The sequence below is a fragment of the Physeter macrocephalus genome, chromosome 10 (genome assembly GCF_002837175.3).
Source record: "Physeter macrocephalus isolate SW-GA chromosome 10, ASM283717v5, whole genome shotgun sequence".
NCBI lineage: Eukaryota > Metazoa > Chordata > Mammalia > Artiodactyla > Physeteridae > Physeter > Physeter macrocephalus.
Window position 1 is genome coordinate 73,843,597 of NC_041223.1, and position 23,666 is coordinate 73,867,262.

General features: G+C 40.8%; 1 pseudogene; it reads right to left on the reverse strand.

Moving 5' to 3' along the window:
* Positions 1 to 6,822: 6,822 nt before the first annotated feature.
* LOC102984447 (cytochrome b5 reductase 4-like) overlaps positions 6,823 to 23,666 on the reverse strand; it is a 46,086-nt pseudogene continuing 29,242 nt past the window's right edge.

Here is a 23,666-nt window from a genome sequence, read left to right on the forward strand (position 1 = left end):
ATTCTACAAATCAGGGCTTTATTTATTTATTTTTCTAAGAGCTGGTTGTTAATCTTTTTACCAGCAACCCTGCAGGACTGTTGGAATTGGTTTGTCAACTATATAAATATTAGCTATTATTGTTTAAGATTTCATGACCAAGAGGACAAAATGGAGAATGTTTAGGGGTGAAAACAGCTCCCACAAGAACATGGTCCTCCATCTCACAGAACACCTGTGCAGCACACACAGGTAAGGCCTTCCTCTGTGCCCAAGCCGGGATGGTGGGGTGCCAGGGAAACAGCAGTTTTTCCACAGCTGATCCAGCACAAAGGGGCCGAGCTCCACGGCTTCATTACTGAGTGAGCAGGTGGTATCTTCACGTGTTACTTTCTAATCTGACCAGCATTGTGCTTTTCCTGAAACCCCAGTAAGTACCTGGAACCCTGTATTTGGTTGCCTTTGCCACTTCCTAACTGGGTGAGGGAGAATGCCCCTTCTTCTAATGGTTTACTGCACAGAACTCCCATCTCACTGAAGATTTAGAACAATTAATTCAAGATTTTAAAATATGAAAGTATATATATTAAAATACACCAGACAATATGTGAAAGGCAATGAGGAAAATCTAGATGTATAATGATTTCTGTGATCTTTTTTCTCTAAACTGTGCAAGAATATGGCTATCCTGAGACTTGCCTTGTGACAATTCTTATATTAGTAAAATATTAACTTGCTCAGAAAGTGAGAAATCCTCAGCATAACAAACACCTGAATGTATTTTACTAAGAATTTCTGCAGCTTCTCCCTTAGACATGTTTACGAGCCAGAGTTATTTGTACCAAACACAAATAACTGCGTTTCTCAGCATGTTCGAAATGAGAGGAAATAGAATTGTAATGAAGTCAACACAGGCCACCTCAGCAAACACTACAATAAAAACACTTCCCTCACTATTCTGATCACCACGGGTTGAGATGATGGCTAATTAGAAAATCCTGAGTCAGAACATAAGCTCTTCAAATTCGAGGAAGAGAGTGGTCAGCATCATTTTCAGATTTACCTCCAAGTGTCCAGTTGCTAAGAGACATATGGACAAAATGTACTGTAACATGGAAATGGTTGTTCCTCCCAAAGAGCCAAGCTTACACAAAGCCTGTGTGGTTTGTATTTGCCTCCACGGCTACAGTGATGATTTGCATTATTTAATGTGTTTGCCATTGTACCGGAATTAAAAATGTCTCATCATGGCCCTATTTGTCATTAGCTGCCTGCCTCTCAGACCTGTCCCTTCCAGAATGTTCTCCAGACGCTATCACCAGAGTTCTCTTCCTAGAATGTTAGTCATTCATTTATCAACTTCACAGCTGCCTTCTGCACTGTTATTTAGTTTACACTCTTAAATTGATTTCTACCCAAGCTTATTCTTGCCCTAAGCACTCCATATGATTTGCTGTCACACAATGGAAGAAAATATTCATGAAACATACCTGAAAAAGGACTTGTATCTAGATGTATAAAGAATGCTTCCAATTTAACAATAAGAAAAACAATCCAATTAAAAATGGGCAAAAGATTAAAACCCTACAGAAGACAATATACCAGTGGCCAATAAGCACATGATAACAAGTTCAACATCAACAGATATCAGACAAATGCAAATTAAAATCACAATAAGATACCACTACACACTAACTTTTAAAAGATTAATAATTCAAGGTTGTTGAGGATGTGGAAGGATTGACATTCTGATACAGTGCTTGCTGGTAGGAGTATAAAATGATACAACCAATTTGGCAAAAAAAAACAACCTGGCATTTTCTTAAAAGTTTGAAACTGTACATTCAAAAGCATGATTATCTAACTAGTATATGTCTCAGCACTAGATCTAGAAATATACACAGAATAAAATAGGGTTTAAAAAAAGTAAAATGGGGCCTTCCCTGGTGGCGCAGTGGTTGCGCGTCGGCCTGCCGATGCAGGGGGGCCGGGTTCGCGCCCCGGTCTGGGAGGATCCCGCGTGCCGCGGAGCGGCTGGGCCCGTGGGCCATGGCCGCTGAGCCTGTGCGTCCGTGAGCCTGTGCTCCGCAACGGGAGAGGCCGCAGCGGGGGGAGGCCCGCATACCACAAAAAAAAAAAAAAAAAAAAAAAAAAAAGTTAAATGTACAGTTACCACATGACTCAGCAATTTCACTTGTAGGTATCCATCCAAGAGAAATGAAAAAATACGTCCACAGAAAGACTTGGGCGTGAATGTTCTGGGGACAATAGAAGCTTCTCTCCGGGTGACACCCTTCCTAAGAGCTGAGCACTTGCTGGAGGGCTGGGGGCAGTGGCCTGAGGTCCCCTCAGCTTGCTCTCTGGGTGTGGAACCAGTGCCTCATTACCAGGGCCCCAAGCTCAGTGTGCTGCCCCCCAAGATGGAGCCTCCATTCCATGAGTGGGGACCGGGCAGCAGAAGAGAACTTTAACCAGGAAAGAAAACATGTTTTTTGTATTTCAGATAGGTGACTCTGGCATTCTGGCAGACAGAACAGACTTGGGATTGCCAAGGGGGAGGGAGGGTGGGGGAGGGAAGGAGTGGGAGTTGGGGATTAGCATATGCAAACTAGTATATACAGAATGGATAAGCAACAAGGTCCTACTGTAGAGCACAGGGAACTATATTCAATATCCCGGGCTAAACCATAATGGAAAAGAATATGAAAAAGAATGTATATATAACTGAATCACTCTGCTGTACAGCAGAAATTAACACAACACTGTAAATCAACTATACTTCAATTAAAAACACACACACACAAAACCCCCAAAAAAACCAAAGCAGAAAGACACCAAGAGACTGGGGCTGGCTGAGGTTTCACTTTTCCTTTTTAACCAATTAGGCGCCATTCTAAATATCGTAGACCAAACAGAGACTGGGTCATCTGCCCAAAGGTGGGAGTCTGCAGCTATCAACAGACACAGCCCCAAACTAGTTTAGGACAAGTTTATGTGTCAGAGAAGGTAGACCACAGAGGAAGCTGTAGGCAAGCCTTCGCCAGCATAATGGAGTTAAGTATTCTGGAGTGGAAAGCATCCATCACTCCTCCATCACATTAAGGTGAAAATTGAGGGCCCATAGCGAGCTCTAGACAAAATACAATTATCTTACTTTGGATAAGTTTCTCTGTTCTCTTCAGACTGTGGTAGGTAGAATGGTCCCCCAAAGACGTCGACACCCTAATGCCTGCAGACTTTGAATATGCTGTATTAAATGGCAAAAGGGACTCTGCAGCTGTAACGCCACAGATTTTAAGATCAGGAGACTATCCAGGACTATCTGGGCGGGGCCGTCTAATTGCATGAGCCCCTAAAAGCAGTGAACTTTCTCCAGCAGGGGGAAGAAAGACTGTAGCAGAAGGGAAATGCAGAAGATCTAAAGCATGAGACGCGCTGGATCTACCAGTGCTGGGGGGAGCCACGTAGATAGCATGAGAAGGGACATGGGCAGCTATACAAGCAAAGACTGGCCCCCAGCTGACTGCTAGCAAGGAAATGGGGAACTCCAACCTCAAGGAACTGAATTCTACGAACAACCTGAAGGACCCTGGAAGCTAAACATTCTCCAGCACCTCCTGAGGAGAGTCCAGCCCAGCTGACAACCGGATTTCAGCCTTGCGAGGTCTTCATCAGAGGACCCAGCTGAGCCCCATTGGGCCCAGACCTCTGAGCCATGGAATAAATGGGTGTTGTTTTAAGCCTCGAAGTTCACAGTAATTTGTCCTTGCAGAAATAGAAAACTGACACAAAACTGACACATAAACACATTTTTAAAAAGGAAGTAAGCAAGCAGAACTCTCAAGGTAAAGTGACTTTGAGTATAATTCCCTTTTCTTATTGCAAATACAGGACGTAGGAGCCTTGGAGCTTTTTGCTCAAGAATAATAGTTACAATCCACACTCCCTTCTGTGTTCCTCAGTATATGGCTGTATTAAATGGGAGACTGAGGCTCTATTTAGGGGAGTTTCTAAGGCCCTCTAGCAACACTGGAATGGAGAATGGATTTCAGTGAGGTCAAGACTGCAATAGGAATAAAAAAAAAAAAACACCTGCAATAGGAAGACCACTTGTCAGGCTATTGTACTGAGGTGATTGAGGGACCACAGTGCAGGGCTAGCTGGTATGGAGGAGTCAGATTGGAGAGGGAGACACTGATCCCGAATAGTTCTAGAAGGGCTGGCTAGGTGGAAGGTAGCACCAGTAAATCAGAGAATTCAAGAGGAGGAATAGACCTGGGAGAGACTGAAACCATGGGTTTGCTTAAATCCACTTCAGCTGCCTTCACTAATCAAGGTGGTTTTGCATGTCCTCCAAGCCGCATGTAGCCTAAACAATAAGGTATCTACCTGCCCGAGTTATTTTCCAGGAACTTGGAGTCAGCTGTGTCTAGTTGGAGCTCAGCTGGTTAACACTGGATTGGACCACTGACTCTCCAAATGGGCACACATGAGTGGCCACGCAGGGACCTTCTGACGCCAGAGGGTCGAAAACTCCACCCTCAGCTCGTGCTAAGCCCCTCCACTCCTGAACGTGCAGAAGCCTGTAGCTTCGTTACGCCTGCGCAGAACGACAATCACCCCCACCTTTTCCCGGTCACCTTTCCCCACGCTCCACATGCCTCAGACGGCCCTGCTTCTTCGTTCATTATCCCATAATTCCCCTGAGCCCCCTGTGGATCTGAGACTTGTTTTCCTGTCTTCTCACCTGGCTCCCTTTTAAATAAACCCTGTCTGCTGCAAACCTTGGCGTCTCAGCGTTTCGGCTTGCTGAGAGTCAGCCAAACATTAACCTGGTTTGGTTACAAGATGGTCACGGCAAAAGCTTAGTTTGGGATCTATTGAATTTGAGGGGCTTGTGGAACATCCAGGTGGTAACTGGATATTGAAAACTGAAGCTCAGCTGATTCTCAAAGATGCCAATTTGGGAATTATTAACATATACGTTCAGAAGATGTTCATGGGTTTTCTTTTGCTTTAACACACAGTAAGAACACTGAGGAAGAGATACAAACAGGGAGTAACCTGGAGGTAATTAGAAAAGGGTTTGAAGGAGAGAGGAAAAAGGAGGGTAGAAAAGATGAGAGAGCTGGCTAAGGTAGAATTAACTGATATATTACTAATAAACTACAAAAAAAGGTGTGCCTGGATAGTTCATGATCTTAAGGGAGAAAAAAAGATGTGGTAGGGAGGCAGAGGTAGAAAATGTCCCTGTTAGCCACAGGGAGCACTGCCACCTCGGGCCTGGGTGAATGACGATGGACGGAAGAGGAGCCGCAGGGAAAGAAGACGGTGTTGACCCAGCCACTTGCACCTGGGGAGCTTCCTGGGCTGGGGATTCGGAATGTTTACTGTGTTCCTCCTGAGTACACCATTCATTCAGTGAAGACTTAGCTATTTACAAAATCATTTACAGGGGAGTTGGAGCCTCCCCACACCCCGATTTCTGTAAAAGCAATGCTGCCATCCTAAATATGACTGAAAAATCTAAGTTAGCTTACGCATAGCCACCTATGCATCCAACACAGTTTCCTCATGAAAAGACCACAATGGCTTTTCTTTTTTTTTTAACATCTTTATTGGAGTATAATTGCTTTACAATGGTGTGCCAGTTCCTGCTTTATAATAAAGTGAATCAGCTATACATATACATATGTCCCCATATCTCTTCCCTCTTGCATCTCCCTCCCTCCCACCCTCCCTATCCCACCACTCTAGGTGGTCACAAAGCACCGAGCTGATCTCCCTGTGCTATGTGGCTGCTTCCCACTAGCTATCTATTTTACATTTGGTAGTATATACAATGGCTTTTCTTGATACCCTTTGCAGAATCCCAATCTGTGAAAGCTTTTGAAGGTTGCACACAGCAGCAGGGAGAGAGAATAAGATGCCCACCCAGCAGAGCTTAGGAGGGCTCCCTGCTGAACCGCCAGCTGTGGGGCAAGCAGCCAGCCAGGGAAGGTAACATTTAGGATGGAGTGTTCCTCATTTTCCCAGCTGGTCTAGATGGGCTCAAAAAGAATTTAAATTTAACCTATTCCAAAGCACCAAATGATTATTTTAGACCATGAGACCAGACGCTATACTTTCATTATCTTTCCTGATGCCTCTAGTTTTGGCTAAGAATCAAAATAGTTGTCAAGGTTGTCTTAAACTTTCTAAACACGTATAATCCAAAGCTGCATGTGTGAAGTGTCTCCAGAATCTTTTATTGCTGCTTTTAAAATTCCCCATAGACACTAACCTATACTGTTGTACTCAAACACATTTCTACCACAAAGATTAAAAAGAATATTTTTTATTCTACTCTGTATCAAGGCCATAGACACACAAAATGTTTGGATCACTTAATAAGTTATAACATTCCATGTTTTCATAGTAAGAACAAGGATATAAATGATCATTTCCTGAGCTTACAGTGCAATGTAAAATTTAATCTGTATTGCTAATCAGACATCTTACAGCATAGAAATGTGATCAAAATGATCATTTGCTTTATCATGTCATAAAACACAAGAGCTTATTGTAGAACAGTGATACAGTTTAAATGGTAAGGAACTTTGTGATTCATAACAAAGAATCCTGTATATACTTGTTGCCACGATTGACCTTCCAGGACAAATATCAGTAGTAAAATAAGTTATGGTACAAAATAAAGTCAACATGTATCTATAGTGAAGAAACATTTGATTTCATTTAAGAAACTAAAACGTGGATTCTAGTTAACCTATATACAAAAATGTTCTTTTAAAAAACCCTAAGTAATCACAAATTTAGCTAAAACAGTTGAATGATGGCTCTTCATTATGCTGTAAAACTATGGATCTTATCTTTGGAAAAGTTCAATTCATGCAGCAACCTGAAAAAAATAAAAAGCACATGTTTCTTAGGGAAGATATTTAAAAATAAAGAAGTAAGATCAAAGTTTACCATCATAACCATAGTATTTTTTCATTTTCCCCATTTAGCATGTGTTTTCTAAAAAACTCCACAATTATCACTTCTAAAAAATTAACAATAATTCCTTAATATCATCTAATATCTAGTAAGTGTCACATTTTCAATTGTCTCATAAATGCCATAATTTTTTAAAGTTTGTTTGAATCAAGATCCAATTAAAGTCTACTCACTGTGATTGGTTTATATGTCTTTTGGGTATTTTTTGATCTATAACATCCCCTCCATCTCTCTCTCTCTCTCTGTCCTGCAATTTATTTGTTGACAAAATCAGATTTTTAAGTGTTGAGTCTCCCACGGTTCTCATTTTGCTGCATCCCTGTGGTTTACTTTAATAATATGTTCCTTTTTCCTTTTATCTCCCAAAATTTAATAATTGGATCGAGAGGCTTAATCAGATACAGGTTCAAGTCTTTTTGACAAGACTACTTCATAGGGCTCTTTCATCAGGAGGCACATAATACCGGGTTGCCTCTCTTTTTGGATGCTAACCACCCCTGGTGATCTACGTACAGATCTACTCGTTTCATTAGGGACCGAAGTTGGTGATATTCTACTCCTATCATTCTTTATTCGTTTATCAACCGAGGAATTCTATAAAGAATAACTTCTGCTCATCTATTATGTGGTTATCCAGTAGTATAACTCATACAGAAAAGGGAGAATAAATGATGGTTTTCTTCCTCTTCATTCACCAGTTTTTGAAGTAAGGAGTTGATCCCCTAGCATTCTATCGTAATTTTCCCCCACTGACCAGGAGAAGCAGAAATACTGCTTAAGTATAATTCAACTTGGAGAATACTGTAAATGGAGACTGAAATCTTACAAGTAGCTCTGTTTAAAATACTGCTGGGGCTTCCCTGGTGGCGCAGTGGTTGAGAGTCCGCCTGCCGATGCAGGGGAACCGGGTTCGTGCCCCGGTCCGGGAGGATCCCACATGCCGCGGAGCGGCTGGGCCCGTGAGCCATAAAAAAAGTCCCTGCTGAAGGGGACTTCCCTGGCGGTCCAGTGGTTAGGACTCCACGTTTCCACTGCAGGGAGCCTGGGTTCGACCCCTGGTTGGGGAACTAAGATCCTGAAAGCCAAGTGGCATGGCCAAAAAAAAAAGGAGGTGAAAAATAAATAAATAAAATGCTGCTGAAAATAATAAACATTTACTTCGTACTCACTCTTTGTAGTCACTGTGCTAAGCATTTCACATGCATAAATATTATCATTTATTCCCTCGCATAGGTGAGTGCACTAAAGCTGAGAAGGTGTTGGCCCTAGGACACTTAGCTGATGATTGTAGGGTGACTCTAAGCGGTGGAGCTGGGATTCCAACCCAAAGTGGCAGCTTCCAGAACTGCACACATTCAGACAAAGGGATAGGACGGCACAGGAGTTACGAGGGCCAACGTGGTGCAGCAGGCAAGCCTCTCACTATCTGAACCCAACCTACCTTTCCGGCCATACCGCCTGTCTTTTTCATAATTAAAATTAAAAATAAAATAGCAAGAGAGAAAATTACCTAGCAAATGTTAGGTTCAGTCATATACCAAACAAGGAAATGCAGGGCATTTAAGGCTGTCATATTTTAAAGTAATCTAGAAACCCAATAGTGGCTATATCTAACCAAATATTTTAAAGTGTCATTTTATTTTTTTATTTATTTTTTATTTATTTATTCATTTATTTATTGTGTGGTACGTGGGACTCTCACTGTTGTGGCCTCTCCCGTTGTGGAGCACAGGGCTCACGGGCCCAGCCGCTCCGCGGCACGTGGGATCTTCCCGGATCGGGGCACGAACCCATGTCCCCTGCATTGGCAGGTGGACCCACAACCACTGCGCCACCAGGGAAGCCCAAAGTGTCATTTTAGAGTTAAATAAGATCAAGGTGATTTTTAAATAAGATGGTCACTACCACTGGTTGTTCTTTGTGCAGAGTTCAACTCTTGGTCTTGGCTTATTTATGTTCTAGTATCTGGTTTTTGTCTTGCTGTTTGGCTTTCTCTCACTGTGTTATTGATTAATGCTCACCCAGTTGCAGAGAATGATGGAAGATCAAAAGCTACAATGAGATGAACACTGCTTATTATGATATATTTTTTAAAAAAGTATTATATATTATGAAGCTTTGGTGGAAGAGGAGGTTGAATCTAGTGTCCCTAAAACTATCTGGCACAAATCTTGTGAAAGCGTCCACACTACCAGCCACTACCAGAGGCCATCAAGAGCTGGCTGTGTCTGACTTTTGTGTTCACGTCTAACTCTGTGCATAATCCAGGCCTCCGATACTTCACCTGCACACAGATTAAACACTTTGTTATTATTTTCTTACGCTGTGACAGACTATTGAAGTGCATGTTCATATGAATAGGAAGAAATGAGAGCCACGTCAACCGCTGTTTATAGGAGGTCGTCATTTCACGGTGCTGGGATTCTCTCTCCTACCACGTTGCTACTCACTTCATTCCTTGTTCTGTAAATGGCATTGGTCCACAAATGCAGATGAGGACTTTGGATGTGTCTAAACTTCTTTTCAAAAATTCAGAAAGCAGAGCTGGTGAAATGTATCCCCGTTTGCCGTTCCATTCAGAAGTAGGTGCTGAGAGAACAAATTCAAGGTTAAATCTGGAGAAAAGAAACATTTTTTTAAAGTCTATTACATTAAATATATTATGAACATGTTTCTAGTTCAATAACGCATCTTTTTCTCCTCTGGAGAACAAATGAATATATGAAGGTTGACAGGCTTGCTAGAAAAGCACTAGAACAGAATGTAAACAAACATTTTGCAAAAACATACAGGTAAATCCACATTTACTAAAGATAAACTTTTGCTACAGATAAGAGAATAATTTGACATTTTCTATTGAACTCATTAGAAAGAGAGCTCTAAAGGATCTCAGAGAACTCTACATTTTTATTAATAATTCGCTTGTGTAAAGCACAGTAAAGAGCAACGACCAGTGACATGTGCATTTTCATCTCTGACTCAAACCCCTCCAATGAGTCCTTGACCCCGATAACCAACGGCCTATCTGACTTCTTACTGTTACTGTCTTCATGTCTTCAACCTTGACTTACAGTATCCCTGTGCCACACCCGACATCACTGCTGTGAATGGCACCACAGTCCGTTTGTTTGCACAAACCAGAAACCCGGGATTGATCTGCCTCACCCTCCACGTCCAAATTCACCCCAATGCTATCTCCTAACTCTGTGCTCTGCTTCTCTCAGCCTTCACTGCCACACCCTGGCTGTTCTCTTCCTCCTTCTGTAATGTTTCTACCACACCCCACTGTTCAGTTTCTTAGCTCAAGCATCATTTCCAGGGAAGCACTGCAGCCCCACCACTCTGGAGTCCTTTCGTAATTACACGTGTTGTAGAAATGTTTCCCTTTTCCTCTTCTTTATAGCCTTTCTGTCAGGCTGTAAATATGTGGCCACCAAGGTGATTATTCTAGTAATGTCTACCTTCCCCATTAGACCAGAAACTCCGTAAGAGCAGGGACCATTTTTCCTTGGGTTATCGCTGCACCCCTAGTGGCCAACACACAGGGGGCACTCAAACACTATGGAGTGAAACACTTCAAAGAAAAGAAAGTGTACAGAATTACAATCAGAAAGAAGCACATCAAACCAAATCTCACAAGGGAACAACAGACCATTTCTTCCCACAGCTCTGTAATCTGCTAAGTAAACTGCTGATGAACAGCCATAGCAAACTCAAAATTCTAAGCTGTACCTGCTCCCTTTGCTCCATTTTTGCAAACACAATTCGTTCTTATCATTCTCAGTAGCATCAGATCGAATGTGTTTCTACATTTTCCACTTGAGTAATACGTTCATCTCAATCTTAAGAAAATGCTGAAGTGAACAGTTTCTCTCGTGAGGTGGCCCTGGGAGCCAAACATCAGAACCGAAGCAAGACATGCCTGGAGCTGTTGTCCTCGCCTGGCTGGGCTGCAGCTGGGTAAACGCTCCCAAGAGCGGACGGGCCAGCACAAGCATACAGACCAGCTCAGGGTGCCAGCCGGGGCTACAGAACCCGTCCCAGATCTCACCAGACCCAGCCTCTAGGGCTTATAGGTCCATCTGTGGAACAAGGTGGGAAAACTATATGCTCTCTTACAATTCTAATATTCTGATTTTATATTTAAAAACCCAACAGAGACATGTTTTATTTCTTGCCTTCAAGGTTCCCATTTCACTTTAGCAGCAATAGGAATCCACCCTATACAAAACAGTACCCCAAATACTTTCTTTCACTAACATTTCTTCCTTCTCAGCACTTATCATTAAGATAGCATTACATAATTCTGGAATGTGATGTTTGTTTGCCCTCCATGAGGGCAGAGTCCTTGCCTGTCTTGTTCATACTGTATCCAGGCCTGGCTTGAGGCAAGTGTGCAAAAAATACTTGATGAATGCATAAAGGAATTTATTTAACAAGAAGCCATATTGGTTAAAAATAAACACTATACTCAGAAGAACAAAGCCATATGCTGACATCTATGAAATTACATATAAAAATGTACATGAATTTGTAAGGACATTCTCCTGGGAAGAAGGTCTATAACCTTTCATCAGATTATCAAAGGGGACCCAAAAGCAGCTGTGGAACCACTATCTTAAGACATTTCTAATTATACATAGACAACGCAATAAAATATAGCACCTGCCTTGTTAAATTACAAATAAAAGATACTCTCCTCTGCCTCTATTTCCAATCAGCCTGTCACTGGAATAAAACTGCTAAGATATATAAATCAATAATGGCGTCCTTCGTCATCTGAATAAAAATCTTAATTTTCCTTTAGTGAGATGCTTTAAAAAGAAAAAAAGAAAAGAAAAGCCTAATCGAGGCTTCCCTGGTGGCGCAGTGGTTGAGAGTCCGCCTGCCGATGCAGGGGACGCGGGTTCGTGCCCCGGTCCGGGAGGATCCCATATGCCGCAGAGCGGCTGGGCCTGTGAGCCATGGCCGCTGCGTCTGCGCGTCCGGAGCCTGTGCTATGCAATGGGAGAGGCCACAACAGTGAGAGGCCCGCGTACCGCAAAAAAAAAAAAAAAAAAAAAAAAAAAGAAAAGCCTAATCAGTGGCATGTTTTCTGCAGGCATCTACTAAAGGGTGAAAACTAACTGTGATCCTTACATAAATGGTATAAATTCCTCATGTATTTTGAATTTATTCACATATTGGTCCCCTGGGTGTACCTTTGGGTCTCTCAATGGAAAAAGTGACCAGGTGGCATGGGTGCAATTTTCAGGGGATTTGTAAGGAGGCTGCTTATCCTGTCTCTCTTCTCCTTCACAGCACTGGAAAAGAACTTTCACTGGAGTGGGAGCAGTCCCAAGGTAAGACTCAAGAATACATGAATGGGGCTTCCCTGGTGGTGCAGTGGTTGAGAGTCCACCTGCCGATGCAGGGGACACGGGTTCATGCCCTGGTCCGGAAGGATCCCACATGCTGCGGAGCGGCTGGGCCCGTGAACCATGACCGCTGAGCCTATGCGTCCGAAGCCTGTGCTCCGCAACGGGAGAGGCCACAACAGTGAGAGGCCTGCGTACCGCAAAAAAAAAAAAAAAAAAAGAATACATGAATGAAGGCTTTCTTATACCATATCAGGATACAGATGGTTACTGTGGATGGTTGCTTCTGAATTTTTCTGAAGGGCAACTTACTGTCTGAAGCTTATATAGCCTTGAGGCATGAGGGGATGCGCTGGCAAACGTCCTGAAACTCCTTTCTGCCCTATGATTTCAGAAGTGCCAGAAAGGACTGGGACTCTTGAAAAGGTTACCTGAAAATAAATTTCGAGAATCCATAAAGTGCAAAGCAACATGAGAGAGAGAAAGAGAGAGAGAGACAGAGAGGGAGAGGCCTGCTTCTGATGAATGCCTACGAGGTCTAAATGTCAATGGAAGTAAACAAGCTTTTCCAAAAAAAATTACTTTAAAGTAGGCTGATAAATGACCTGAGATAAAAAAAATCTTGAAATATAAACTTATGCATTCAGTCTAAACCATACGCAGAGCCTGAAGTCATTCAACAACGTATTCCGTCCTCCTCCAGGCAATCAGCTTCCCAGACCCACTCCTTCCTATTTCTTACACATACATATCCCTGCCTTCCCATTTTTACTGCCACAACTCCAGGTCCAGCCCTTCTATCTCTTGGCTAAGATGCTGCTCTAATTAGCTTACCCTCATCTATCTGGTACATCATTGTTATACTAGTTCTCCTAAAAACCCAGATCCAATCTCACAACTTCTTTGCTAAAGCTTCAGTGGCTTGTCACTGCCCACAAAGTAGTATTTCAGAGTATTTGGGGCCCCAGCTTGTCCTGGTTTCTCTAGCTACAGAAAAATACTAGAATCTGCAGAAAAACTTGCTATTTGCTCATGGGAAAAACAGCTCACAAAATAAACAGCTAGGGGTTAAAAACATTTCTCAAAACGAATCTGATTAAACACTTGTGCTCCTTCAAATGTTAGTGGTCGTCCATGAAAAGAAAAGGCTAACCTGTCAAATAAGTTTGGGACTACTGGGTTAAGAGACGTTAAATAGATTTGTTTAGAATTTCTCAAAGCCTTAAATATACTAAGTTCATATTAAACTTCAAGAAGATAACATAGTATACATTATTTCTCAAACTTATTTAATCATAGAGCCCTTTAGGGGGAACACATGAATATTTCAAGGAACACATTCCAAGAAACAGACCCCTGGGACTTCCCTGATGGTGCAGTGGTTAAGAATCTGCCTGCCAGTGTGGGGGACATGGGTTCGATCCCTGGTCCGGGAAGATCCCACATGCCATGGAGCAACTAAGCCCATGCACCACAGCTACTGAGCCTGCGCTCTAGAGCCCACAAGCCACAAGTGCTGAAGCCCACGTGCCCTAGGGCCTGTGTGCTGCAACTACTGAGCCTGCGTGCTGCAACTACCGAAGCCCACGCGCCCACAGCCCATGCTCCGCAACAAGAGAAACCACCGCAATGAGAAGCCCACGCACCACAATGAAGAGTAGCCTCCGCTCGCCACAACTAGAGAAAGGTCACACGCAGCTACGAAGACCCAATGCAGCCAAAACATAAATAAATTTTTAAAAAACCCAAAAAACATTGGGAACTGTATTCAATACCTTGTAATAACCTATAATGGAAAATAATCTAAAAAATATATATCTGAATCAATTTGCTGTTCATCTGAAACTAACACAATATTGTAAATCAACTATATTTCAATAAAAAAAAACAAAAAAACACCACCCCTGGAGGAACATCTGGGAGGAACAGAGAGTGGTATAGGGTCCAGATTAGGGGCCCACATATCTGAGTTGCCTCACAGGCTGGGGAAAAAGAACAGCGTTCAAGCACCTTGTTTAACTTACTTGTGCTTCTGGAATCACTGGATTTTGCTGTCTTAAATGGGATTTACACATTGCTGGTCCCCAAACTGACACCAGAATATAGAAAAACTTTACCTTTTGAGAGGCTATTGTCAAAATGGATCAATAGGCCTTGGTACAATTTTTTTTTTTTTTTTGCGCTACGCGGGCCTCTCACTGTTGTGGCTTCTGCCGTTGCGGAGCACAGGCTCCGGACGCGCAGGCTCAGCGGCCATGGCTCACGGGCCCAGCCGCTCCGCGGCATGTGGGATCCTCCCGGACCGGGGCACGAACCCGTATCCCCTGCATCGGCAGGTGGACTCTCAACCACTGCGCCACCAGGGAAGCCCCCTTGGTACACTTTGACTTAGTGATTCTTCTGGTGAATCTTTATCCTGAATAGTTAGAGAGGTACAGAAAAATTTGTACTCACTATTTCAAACAGTAGAGGGTTGGTTAAACAAATTATGGTATGAACTCAATGACCAAATACAATGCAGCTATTAAAAATCATGGTGTAGTGTGAGTTTTCCCAACTAGCACTACTGGCAGTTTGGGCAAGATAATTCTTTGCTGTCCTGTGCTGTCTTGTGCACTGGAGGCTCTTAACAGCATTCTTGTAGGCTCTTAACAGTCTCTACCCACTAGGTGCCACGGGAGCCCCTTTCATCAGTTGTTATGATCAAAAACGTTTCGAGACATAAATGTCCCCTAGGGTGTCAGGGTGTCGGGCGGGGAGAAACAGAATCACACCAGGTCGAGAGCCACAGGTTGAAAGTATTCTATACATAGAATACATACAAGTCACTAAAAATGTAGTTATAAAAAGTACAGTATGGCTACATTATTTAAAAATAACCAAAAATGTGTGCATTTAAGTGTATAAGTGCGTGCATGCGTGTATGTATGTGTGTGTCTGTGAGAGAGAGAGGGAGAGAGAGAGAAAGAGAATGGAAAGATACAAACCATAATGTTGTTCCTTAGATGGTAAGATTATGGTGATCTTTTCCCTTATCTATTTTTCTATACAAATATGTATTAATTTTATAAACAGGAGGAAAATCAGCAAATCATCAAATTCTACTATTTATAGAAAACAATATGCTACTAACTTTACTAAAATAAGGTTATTATCTTCAAACATGACTGCTTTGAAAGGGAAGGAAAATGCTTATTATATTTATATATTACAAAATGCCATCCAGAAGTCAATCTCATTGTCAAACTGTCCTGCACCTCAAAAAGAATTCTGCAAAAGCAGAGAACTCAGAGCGGGCGCATTCTACTGGGGGAGGGGGGAGTACCAGCGTGTAAGACTGAGTCAACCAGGCCTCATAACACTGCTCAGTAGTCGAGACAGAGATAAGTGAAATTTAATTTGGATTTCAGTTTACATAGTAATTAGCTACACCTGCTGCTGTACATATTTACCTTCTACTGGAGTTAACAGTAAAGTGTAATAAAATATTTGGATAAAATTCAGGCAAGCTAACTTTTTTTCCGTTGAAATTTTAGCTTAATGACATGAAAAGTGAACTGAAACAGAAACATCCTAAAAGAGTACAAATGGTCTACCTATTTTCGGCAATTCTGTTAAGTTTAGCAACATGGGAAAATGAAGAGATTCATTCCCTGGATTGCACGAGAAGATAAGCCAACACAATATCCTGTTCCCTGTTATACCCCCCTACAGGCACCTGGGAGACGCTCACAGGAAATTCATGAGTAAATGAATGTTACAAATATGCTAATTCTGGGCGAGGCACCCACATCTGCTATCTCATGGCCCCCACTCCCAAACAACCCTATGACGGAGATATTGATGTCCCTGTTCTACAGATGGAAAAACTGAAGCTCCGTCAGATCAAGTGACTTGCCCGAGGTCACAGGTTAATAAGTTTCCATCATACAACAATGTTTCGAAGAATTTCCTTTGCTAACTATATTATTTGGATAAACTCTGAGGACAAGCACAGCATGCTTGCTAAAAATGAAAATATTAGATAATACACCAGTCTCAGTATACATTTTTCCTATCCCTCCTTGTTCCCCAAAGGATTGAATGGAAAGCTGTGTCCTAATCCTACAGAGAGTGAGGTATTTCATTTGTTTTAACTATAGAACTTCTTTTTTCTTAATAGTCACAATCCAATAATAATTTAACCAAGGAGATGTGTTCAAGTTTCACATTCTGCCACCAGAAACTTTATTACTAAAACGAGCAGTGACATAGGAGAGTCAAGATGTAGGAAAGGGTGGTTTAACAGATTAAAAAAATTAAGCCTTAAATGTTAACTAAATGACAGATGTGACAAATTAAAACTACCTTATATTAAATTTGAACTTTCACTTTCCTTCTATGTATGGGACTCAACAATTATGCTCTGAATGAACAGTACTACCTACAGCCATCAGTCAACATTTAAGGCTAGGTTTCTCCTCTATCTGGATAAAACCTGAGAATATGGAAGGTTCCTGACAAATGTTCCAAAGCCACGTACATACACAAGGCCTCTGTGTTTCTCACTGAGGGTCTGACCCCAAGGCCTTTGTGTTTTCCAGTGAGGGTCTGACCCCGAGTCTCCAGGGGGACACAGATCATCCGGCGCTGGAAGTCAATGCCAGTAGAGGGCCCCCAGCAAGCAGAGTGTACCTCCAGGAAGTGGTAGGAAAGGGAGGGAGCAGAGAGCGGACAGGAGCGGAGCGGGCAGGTGAGAGCAGGGAGAGAGAGGGTAAAGGCAGGCCAGAAGCAAAACACTCTCACTTCTCCCGGCAACTGGAGCGCCTCACTCACTTAGAGCCAAACACCCAGAAGTGAAAAAAAGGGGCCTTTCCTCATCCTCAATCCTGCAGCCTATGCAATTCCACCAACCCAAATTATGTGGACCAAGAAAGACAAGACAAAACAAAACACACAGGGGACATTGTTAAAGGGCAATTCATGTTCAGAAGCTGTCAACACATGCCTTTTTACCAATTCTTTCTTTTTTATAAAATTTTTTTTTAACTTTATTTTATATTGAAGTATAGTTGATTAACAATGTTGTGTTAGTTTCAGGTGTAAAACAAAGTGATTCAGTTATACATATACACGTTACTTCTTATGTCGAGTTTAACATATCAACAGATAGACTAAGAGCACAATGTCTGTTGGCTGAAATAATAGTAAATGAATTTTTCTTGTACAAGCAAACTATCTTGAAGAATACCATGTCCCAAAACTGCCAGAAATAGTTTTTTTTTTAAAAACCTAGCTAAAAAAGTGTAGCTATGTCTGCTTAAAGTCTTTTAAATGCTTGATTAGGAAACAGGAGCTAAAACAGTCAATACAAGAACACATGTATACAGAGGTCCTTCATAACAGCAATCCAAATATCTGAGGCAGGGCTTCACAATTTCCAAGCATTTACACTATCTTCTCTAGTCTTCACAACAGGCTTATGAAGTAAATAGGAATGATGTCATTATTCTATTTTGAAAATAAAGGGATAGGCCCACAGAGCTATGTAATTTTTGAATACAGTTTCAAGCTAGTAAAGGGTAGACTGAAAACCAGAATTTAGGTCTTTAGGGTTTCTGATAAATGCTGCTTCCGATTTTCCACTTTGAAAATTAGTGAAAAAGACACTTGAAAAACCCAGGAATTTGTATTTCTTTAAATTATGCTCTAAATTGCCATGCAACTACTTTAGTACATATTCTTAGGTTTATGTTTTAAGTATGTAAGAAAACACTTCGATAATTAAATTCAGGTCATCCTTCATTTGTGCAAATTATTTACTAGAAGAGAAAGAGGGGGAGTATGGGAGACAACAGGGAGGAAAAAACTAGAAGGAACCATGGCATCACCTTAGTGAGGATGCTCAGAAAGTATTCAGAAGAACCTGGAGCCCCTGGGACAGCTGGATTTCTGAGGTCTTTAACTTTTAAAATGTCTAGAACTTTAACTCCACCATACTGTCATAAGCATAAATACTTACATCAGATATTTTGTATGACTTATGAAGTTATGCAATTCTTAGAAATAGTTTTTAATGATTACAAAAATACTTCAGAAATATGACAGCTTGTCCAATTCATTCTTCTGAAAATTTTGTTTTGAATTTCCAACTGCTTTCATATCTCTTTAAGGGAGATGGGGCATATGCGTGGTTAAATTATCTCACTTCCTTGGACTGTGCTAGGGCTCTTTTTTCAATGAAACAAATTGCCACCTTGCTGTTCTTGCTGCCTCATTTTACCACTGAATTCAGCCTGACTCAGAGTTTTTTCTATTTCCTATACCAGCATTTCCCAAAGTGTGTACTGAGGACCACTAGTGATATTTAATACATGTTAATGTAAACGAACAAAAATGAAGAGAATCTTGCTAAACAATGCAGAAGGAATCCACTTCTTGGAAAGTCACAATGGACATTGGCATAGTAAAGGCTCTAAGAAATCCTGTAGTAAAAAAACATGTTTATTTTTGCTTAATGTATCTCACCAGATTTATTTGATCTGTCCCCATTATAACAAGAAAATTTTGAATTACCAAATTGGCTACACTGGATCATTTTCAATGAAACCTAACTCAGTATAAACAACATAACATAAACATAAAGCCCAGTATATATTTTATTGATACATATTTGATGTCACATTGACCTTATCAAACTATTTCTTTGAGGGAGGTATACTAACATTACTTAACATTACTTACATTTAGTTTTTTTTTTTTTTTTTTTTAAAGAGAATTAGTGATTATTTTTGTTTGAAGGAGTTTCCTGGTCAGTTAAAAACTCCAACCAAAGGAGGCAGGGTATCAACTGACTAAATCTGTATGAATATTTAAAAACAGAGCTAATACCACTTTTATACCTTTTATCCTTAAATGTTAATTTCTCCAATTGGCTTCTCCAAATTATGTCATTCTCTGTTTTATTGAAGAACATCAGCTTCACTTTCCTTAAAAGAAAAAACAACAACTCAAAAAGTACTATTTTGATTATAGAATTAAAAATATGCATGAATGGAAAGTCTAAAAGTGAATTAGCATGAATGTTTTTTTAGTGCCAATTAGGTAACCAAAAATATCAAAAGTAAAGGAATCAAGTGAGTAAAACAGCTTGGAGTGGAGGAAGAAGAGTGAGAAATGATGACTGAGGGATAACATGTCTGTTGAGGTCCACTAAGTATTTAATTGATTTAGAATACCTTCTACTAATCTAGCAGTCTTACAAGGGGTAGTAATTAAAGACAAAATGACATACCTGAGACTGGGTATATTAGTCAAAGCATAACTCAGTACTTTAACCATTGGTGTGAAGCCTGTTCCTGCTGCCAATAAAAAGAGATCTTCCAATTCTTGGAACTGGGATATTTTAAAATTGCCCTCGGGATTGCTTACAGAAATATAATCTCCTAAACAATGAAATATACATAAAATCAGGGAAAAAAAATGAGACCATTAACCTAGCTGAATTAAGAACACTAGGAGAAACAGGTTGCATAATTATCAGACTACATCTCAGTTTTTAAGGAATGTAAGGGGTTTTGAGAATACTCATTAGGCTCCCAAGTATGTCATTATACTCAAATTATCATTATAATCAAATTAATTATGAGATTTCATTATACTCGTTTCCCAATATTATTTTCCCAAATCAACTGGAGTCTCTAACATACAAACTACTGCCAAATATTTAACTACAAATTACCGATAAAGGCTTGATTTCTAAACTAAAACTAGGCACTTCAAAAGCAGAGTCCAAGTATACCTGTCTTGCACAGTATAGGGTGGAAAATACATATTCACTACTTACATACTGATTCTTAACCACAGTAATAAGCGTAGTAGGAGAGAAAATTGAAAGAGAAATGTATTCCAATATCTTAAGTTGTTAGTAAATGTGCTAACTTTGCCTCCATCAAATCTCTGAAAATACCTATCAATTGAAACAAGAGCTGTTCTGCATTTAATTCCCATAAGACAAAGCAAGATCAGAAACCATACTTGGGGCATGCTACTTCCAAATTTTCAATCAAAACAGTTGAATAAACCGTTTTCTGCTATGCAGTTGATATAATAGCTATGTACCACTCATATAAGAGAACTGTCTTTAGGACATTTTAGAAATTTTCAATGTAACTTTAAAAATAAAAAATAAAGCTGACCATATTTTAAAAACAATTTCAAATGCTCTGGTTTATTTTTAAATGTTTGGATGCTCATAATTTTTCCCTTTTTTGTCCATGGCAGGATAGTAAAGAATGTTGTAGTAATTGATGAGTTAAACATTAGAAAGTAACAGAAGCTCCTTGTTATAGTTTGAAAGGGACCATAAGATCAGAACATCCTCAGGAAGAAGTCAGCTGGTTGTTTACTAAAGCAGCCTCACAGAATGATATTAACTTGATAACTTTTGTCCACAGTCCTGTCCTTCCAATGTCATAGAACTGATTAGACTCATGCAAGGACTTGATGCTAATCAAGTTCACAAGAGATTAAAGCACACATGCCAGAATGGCAATGGATTTTCAGCCTGACTACCTGCATCTAGTGACCTAAGCATTATATGCCCCATCCAGGGCATCTCATTCCCAGTATTGGAAGACCAAATATTTGGAACATTTGGAAGGGCAAAATAATCGTTTAAAAGTTACTTGATGGGGCTCCCCTGGTGGCGCAGTGGTTGCGCGTCCGCCTGCCGATGCAGGGGAGCCGGGTTCACGCCCCGGTCTGGGAGGATCCCACGTGCCGCGGAGCAGCTGGGCCCGTGAGCCATGGCCGCTGAGCCTGCGCGTCCGGAGCCTGTGCTCCGCAACGGGAGAGGCCGCAACAGAGGGAGGCCCGCATACCACAAAAAAAAAAAAAGTTACTTGATGAACATGGAATTGAAACAAAGAAGTGGATAATTTTATAGGGTAGCTCACATAGGCCATAATGAGGCTTCATGAGTTATCACTGCTCTCATGAAGGCATTTCATTCCCAGTATTGGAAGGGCATCTCCAGGGTATCTCATTCCCAGTATTGGAAGGCATCTCATTCCCAGTATTGGAAGACCAAACCCGGGCATCTCATTCCCAGTATTGGAAGACCAAACATTTGGAACATTTGGAAGGGCAAAATAATCGTTTAAAAGTTGCTTGATGAACATGGAATTGAAACAAAGAAGTGGATAATTTTATAGGGTAGCTCACATAGGCCATAATGAGACTTCATGAGTTACCACTGCCATGCCAGTGTACAACCCTCTACGTGGCACCAGAATCTGTGCCATGACTAGTTCCCCTAGATGAAGTTGTAAAAACACTGATCTTGCTATTTTGGCTTTCCTTTCCCATGCTCTATGCTGACTCTCCACCCTGCTCTCTGCTACACAATCTCTATGCATAGGTTATAATACCATCAGTTAAGTTTCCAGCTGCTATATTACAATCATGTTGTCAGTCCTTCACAAGGTGATATCACCTTCACTAGATCTGTAGGTATTCCAAAATTCTTTAGGTTCACATTTATATTCAATATTTTGATTTATGTAACCAAAGATGACTCATCACATCTATTATATGTAGACTGCTGAGCTTAACTTTCAGACAGCAACAAGTTTTCTCTATTTCCAAATTTTAGTGATCTACTTCACTCGATATTACTGCTAATACTGTCTTAAAAGGGGAAGAGCTCTTTTATTGTTAGGTAAAAGGCAGTGAAAAGTTGAAGACACAGAAAAAGGAGTAGAAACAGGAAGGGGGAGTCTCTAAATATTAGTAGATTTCATTATAGTCCCTTTATTAATTCTTTCAAAGTACTTTTATTGAGAGCCTGTTATGCACTAACTGCCCTGCTGGGTATGGAAAATACAAAGATAAGACATATCTATCCTTAAAGTCAAAGTCCTGTAAAGAAGGAATATTATTTATTCTTATCCTAGGTCAATGAACAAAGTGTTAGTTACTGAGGGGTTCAGAAGAGGAGGGAGGCTTCATAAAGTAAGTGATATTTAAAAAAAATATTTTTAAAAAGGTACTTGACAGATAGAGAGAGGCATTCTAAAAAACTCAAGCACCTAAGAATGAGGATGACAAACTTCTGGACTAACTGATTAAGTCCTCTTCATGACCTGCAAAGACTTGGATGCTTTTTCCAGCTTCACCTCTCACTATACAAAATACTTGTGCTACTCAGGTAATGGAGACCCATCCAAGGCGTCAAAGCTACAGAGCAACATGATTAAATCTATCATCAAGGAAGTATGGAAAAAGAACTGGAAAATGCAGATTAATAGAAAGATACCAGTTAGAGGCAACTGAGAGAGACCAATTACAGATTAAGAGAGAAATGATGAAGGCTTGATCCAAGAAGGTGGAAGAAGGGATAGAAAAGAAAGATTAAAAAGTCACTGAGAGGTAGACTCAATAAAACTTAGTGACTGGATTGGGAGGGAGAAAATGGGAAGACTCAGGGATGACTCGAGTCTCCAGATTGGGTCGAGGATGAAAAGTGATGCTGCAAATAACATGAGGAATATGAAGCAAGGATAGGTTGGTGGGACTAAGAGAACACAACTTTGGTTGCAGACATGATGAGTTTAAGATATTTGACAGACTCCCACAGGGAAATAACAAAAAGAAAGTGTAACATGTGATCCAAACCTGAACACAATCTAGGTTAAAAAAATATATACTAACCAATCTGAAGATGATCAAGCTCTGGTGTGAAGAGTCCAGCAGGGTAGATTTTGATCAAAAATTAGATGTATTTATTGTTGGGAAGAACTGGTTCCTTGAACTCTGAAAATAAGGAATCAGATACAGGTGTATATGGCTTCACAATTTCAGTACCTGGAAAAAGTCACAACAAAGAAATTCAAATCTAAAAATCTAAATGAAGATGAAGCATACAAATTTTATGATGCTATCAGTATATATTGAAAACTGTACACTTAATGTGAACTTAATTCTATGTTCTATATATATGTAGTACATGTATATATAGCCTAAACCTATGTGTGCTGAGATAATTTTAACAAATCAGTAATCTACCCATAATATAAATAATCTGTTTTTATTAAGCGTGGCATAAGGTGATGGGGTTTTATGTTAATAAACTTAGACAACCATCTACACCATCAGCATGTAAGCTTTGTAGTAAGCCACAACAAAAATGGCATTAAAAGTTTACACAGAGGGCTTCCCTGGTGGCACAGTGGTTGAGAGTCCGCCTGCCGATGCAGGGGACGCGGGTTCGTGCCCCGGTCCGGGAAGATCCTACATGCCGCGGAGCGGCTGGGCCCGTGAGCCATGGCCGCTGAGCCTGCGCGTCCGGAGCCT